At 39.2% G+C, this 4,917-nt stretch overlaps 1 long non-coding RNA gene across 1 annotated transcript; it reads left to right on the top strand.

The window, feature by feature from the left end:
• The first annotated feature begins 3,096 nt into the window (after positions 1 to 3,096).
• Positions 3,097 to 4,304, top strand: LOC135302101 (uncharacterized). The gene is made up of 2 exons (XR_010363795.1): positions 3,097 to 3,217; positions 4,145 to 4,304. It is a non-coding gene; the product is annotated as an uncharacterized LOC135302101 (long non-coding RNA).
• Positions 4,305 to 4,917: the final 613 nt, after the last annotated feature.

Here is a 4,917-nt window from a genome sequence, read left to right as displayed (position 1 = left end):
GATTTTGGATTTGGCACACTGTCTTTTGTATATTTTACTGTCTAAACAAATGGAAGTGCGGGGACTATGGGAAGCAGCAGTAGGGATGTGAATAAGATCCAGAACCTGCAAGAAGTAGGAGACAAAGATATCAGTGTCTCAGACTGGGTGGGCAGGGTGTGACAGATGAGGTTCCATCTGCCCAGAGACCATAAGAGGTGATACAGAACCTGAGCAGGATGGCAGGAAGCAGAATGCCAGGCTGGTCCTGGAAGATGGAGAAGTAAAAGGTTGAAAAAATGCTACACTGGAGAATGGGTTATAATAGATTTTGGATACTGGCCTCAGTCTAAACAGTCAGTTCAAGAGAGACAATTTGAACTGGTTCCAGCACAGAATACAGAACACAAAGTCACAAAGGAACAATGCTTGGTGCTCTGCAAACAGATACAACTATCCTTCTTTGGGAGCTAACAGAGAATTTAAGACAGAAAATACAGTTAAGGCCTATCCAGTAGTTGTTGACACTTTCAACTATAAATAAATGAAGTAGAACTGTTAGAGAAAATGTTTCAGAAAAAGTGAAAATAAATTTTACTGCACTGGTGTACATTATTTACATATATGAGATTTCTGGTCTTGTCTTACCTCAGTTGTAACCCATACCAAGAGAGCATATGCCTTATATGATGGTTTGCTTTCACATTCCTAGCAAATTCCAAACCTCCTTTCAGATCAGGGTGATCTGGGCATGGAAGAAACACAGGACTGGATCTTTTCTTGCAAACTATGCAGGGCTATGTTGCTTACAAGTATATTGATTGACAAAATGGAGGGAGAATAAATAATACAGAATACAGACTTTAACAATTTTTCTTTCTTCCTTACAAAATAAAATTTGTTCTAATTTGGATAATGATCTTTGATGTACAGCCATAAAGGAGACCTCTGAGCTCTTTCACACCGCTGTACTTCTCCTCAACTAAATCAGCTCTTATGAACACTTGTCTGTAGGATAGGTAATGATGTAGAAAGAGTCAAAAATAATATCAAAGGAAGGGGAGAAACTGTCAGCTGTAGCATAGCTGATAAAGTTACTTTTCAGGTGCTTAGAAGAGCCAAGGATGCGCTCTGGTGCATTTTAATACATAGCAGAAACCTATTTTATAGCAGAATCAAATTTGATGGAGTTATTCAGCTTAGTTTGGACCAGACACAATAGCATATCTCATGGAAAGCAGCATCTGGCTCAATATGATAGAACTCCCACCATAACAAATAACTTAATGAATGCTTACCACTCCCAGAGGTGCTTAAATTATGTAAGCGGATTAAAACACATTTAAACCTGTTAGTGTGCCAGTCCTGAAACACTATTACAAACCAGCTGAAAAATTCCTTAAAAGTACAGCTTCTCAGATGCCAGGGCTCTGATTGTGCCAATTTTTTCTGATTTCAGCATCTCATTTGTTGTCTGGAGCACTATGTGCTTCTAGCAGAGAGACCTCATGGTGAGGCAGAGATCCTGTGTGTTACTTTTCCATCCGTTTACAAAATGGTCTTCATAAAGAGTTAGCTGCACTGTCAGCTGATGCTCAGATTAGGACAGATCCACTCATACAAACTGGAGCCTTTCCAGTTCACACCATGTGAGAACAGGGTGGTCCATTTCTTCAGATACTTTGAAAATATTTTCTCCTCTACCACAGTTCAACAAATCTCTACTGAAATTATCACTAGCAATTTTTTTTCCTCACTACTGTTAGTTTCAAAGCATTTTTAAAGTGAGAAGGACATAAGCTACCATCTCCTCCATGGAAAAGTAGCATAGGGAAGAGGTAGATAAAGTAGCTTGATGTAAAAAAAAAAATAAAAAAAATCAACCTCACGTCTGAGAACAGAGCTCATGATAAAATTGCAACAACAATGTAAGTATGCTTCTTTCATACTATATTTTTGTCTCTAGCTAGATCTAAGGTGGTTTTTCAGTGCACCCTTCACAGAGGCTATAAAATATATACCTGCAAGCCTCCTTTGACACAGAGAGCAGCTGTTGCACACTTCACTCTTACCCTAAATGGTCTCCTAGGCTGCCAGTTTAGATATGTGTCCTAATCATCCTTTCTGCCTTGCTGACTTCTATTGCTTGTTTATATTGCATAAATACCACACTCCTTTCCAGCCCCAAATTTAGCTCTAAAAGTGCTTTACAACCCATGAAGGCTAATTTCATCTCACATCTGGCTGGACACATAAAGGAGAAGCCTACAGAGAATGTGTGATATGAACAATTTCCCTAAATATAATTAATAAAAGAATTGAAAGGGAGAAACAAAACAAACTTTCCTATAAAAGAAAAAGTGTGTTTGCTTTGGGATAGGACAATGAGAAGAAAGGAACAAAGGTGTTAAAGAAAAAGATTAAGATGAAGCAGTTGCATAAAACTATGCTATTGGCACTGCTTCTACATCAAACAGGTGTCACAGCTCTTTCATTACGACTCTCTCACCAGCTTTCTTTTCTCCCACAGTGCTTTCCTGCAAGCTTGTATTGCTCCTGTGACTCAGGAGAGTCACAGAAAGTGCTAAAAATGCTGATTCAGTTTGAGCTACCCATGCACATTTCTAAATGTGCATTAGCACCACTTATTTGTAGTTCAACTCTTGATGAGTCATATGGCCACATAAGAAGCCAAAAGGAATACAGTATCATCTCCAGTCGCTCTTTTAATATCATGGCTGGATTTGGCAAACTGGCAGAGAGAGAGAATATCTGAGGGACAGAAATTTCCAGGAAATCTTGCCAACATGTAACTCTAGTACCATTAAGATCACTAAAGGTAGTGCATTGATTCCCAATCTTGCACTGCTTTGAGTTTTAAAAAAATTGTATTAAGGGAACAGAGTTCAAGAAATTTAACACCGTGAAAAGATACTTCCCTTCTACCCTCTTGTTCAGCATGGTGAAGACAAGACAGAGAGGAGACCTTATTGCTGTCTACAGCTTCTCACAAGGGAAGTGGAGGGGCAGGCACTGATCTCTTCTCCCTGGTGACCATTGACAGAACTCAAGACAATGGCATGGAACTGAGTCAGGGGAGGTTTAGGCTGGATGTTAGGAAAAGGTTCTTTACCTAGTGGGTGATTGGGCACTGGAACAGGCTCCCCTGGGAAAGTGACCAGAGCACCAGCCTGAGAGTGCTCAAGAAGCATTTGGACAATGCTCTCAGGCACATGGTGTGAGTCTTGGGGCTGTTCCGTGCAGGGTCAGGAGTTGGACTCAATGATGTGGGTCCTTTCCACATCAGGGAATTCTGTGGTTCTAATTTGTCAGCTCATTCAGAAGCCAGCAATTCCATGTCTCACCAAGAGCTGGAAAGAATTTAGTCATGAATTGTCTCAATTTAAATAGTATGTATGGGGCTTAGGGCTATAACATATCATGAGATTTTCAGGATTTAGAACCAGATGAAGTGCACTTATGAATAATGAGGGCATTCTGATTTACATAAAATATAAACAAAAATATTAAACATGGGGTATAAAACTGGAACAGCCTTCATGTGAAAGAGGATCAAGAGGGTCTACTAAACTTCTATAGGCAGTCTGAACAGGTCACAAGGTTGGTGCTCAGATTGGGTGCCTAATGGAATAAGTCCTCAAAGCAAGTGTTCAAATAGAGAATTGAAGGTCATTTTGTCATGTCCTGTTTTCTGCCCAGTCACTGCAACTATCAGTACAAGACCTTGTTGTGGCCCATCTTTGCCTCTTCCTACCCAGAATCCGAGGCACATGAACATGAATTGGACAGAAGCAGTAGTATTGTGCTATTGTGAGGAATGTGAATTTCCTGAGGTGTCCATTAAGAAATCTAAATTAAAGTTACTCTCACCTTGCTGCATCTCTTACTCCTTTCTCTCTGTGAAAATGTTAATTTATAAACGTCCTTACTGAAAAGTGTGTATGAAATACTAAGAGAGTGCAAAGGAGAAACTTTTCCCAACAGATAACACATCCAATTTTTCAATGTGTTTTTTCCAAGCACGTATTGGAAAATATCTGAGATGGATTGCTGTGAAGTCTTGGAAGAGAACTCTCATGCATTCAGCTTCTGTAATTCTACCCATTACTAGAGGGTTAACAACATTTATGCTTTATTATTTCAGCAGATCACCAAAGACCAGGGATGAAATCCAGTTCTGCTTTTCAAAGCCACAATAGTGAACTGTGGACTAAAGGCACAGAGATGTGACATGGCTGCTGCCTTTCTGTGAAGCCCCAGGCATTCAGAATGAACTTGATGGATCATTGTTTGAAATTTCACAATTGTTGTTATTGAGTAAGATGCAAAACTGAACTGAGTGGGGTGGGTGAAGAGAGAGAGCATTAATTCTTTATTCGTGTATTTGTAACAGACAAGTGGACACATGAAGATGGAAAGATGGTACTGAGCTATTGAGAGAGGTAAACCATATAAATCTCTGAACCACTTGTTCCAAGGAGAGAGGATTAAGTCAGAACACTTCATTTTTAAAATCTGCAATAAGAAGCTAGATTAACAGCTACCAAATACAGTCATCAGCAGAAGTTTGGTGCCTTGAGCTTTAGGTATTTCATCACCTTAACAACTCATCAGAAGTTCTGATATAATCTTGTAATAGAATGAAAAGTGAAGATGTTTACTTCCTAATCCTTCTAGAGACTCAATTTTCAGGCTCTCATCCAAAGTCTAATTTAAAGAGATGAAAACTACAATTTTTTTTCCAGTTCTTCCTTAGATGTGAATTTTCATTCTGATGTACCTTTGTTTGCTTGCTAGATGGAAATCCTTTTATATATTCCCCAACACTAGACCAGTTAAGCCTATCTTTTTATAGCTTTTCAGCAGACTAAGGATGGGACCTTTTGTGAATTCTTTCAAGAGTGAAATCTGCAGCAT

Source organism: Passer domesticus, chromosome 6, assembly GCF_036417665.1.
Source record: "Passer domesticus isolate bPasDom1 chromosome 6, bPasDom1.hap1, whole genome shotgun sequence".
Classification (NCBI taxonomy): Eukaryota; Metazoa; Chordata; class Aves; order Passeriformes; family Passeridae; genus Passer; species Passer domesticus.
Note: the sequence above shows the minus strand (reverse complement) of the source record. Positions and strands in the feature narration are given on the sequence as shown.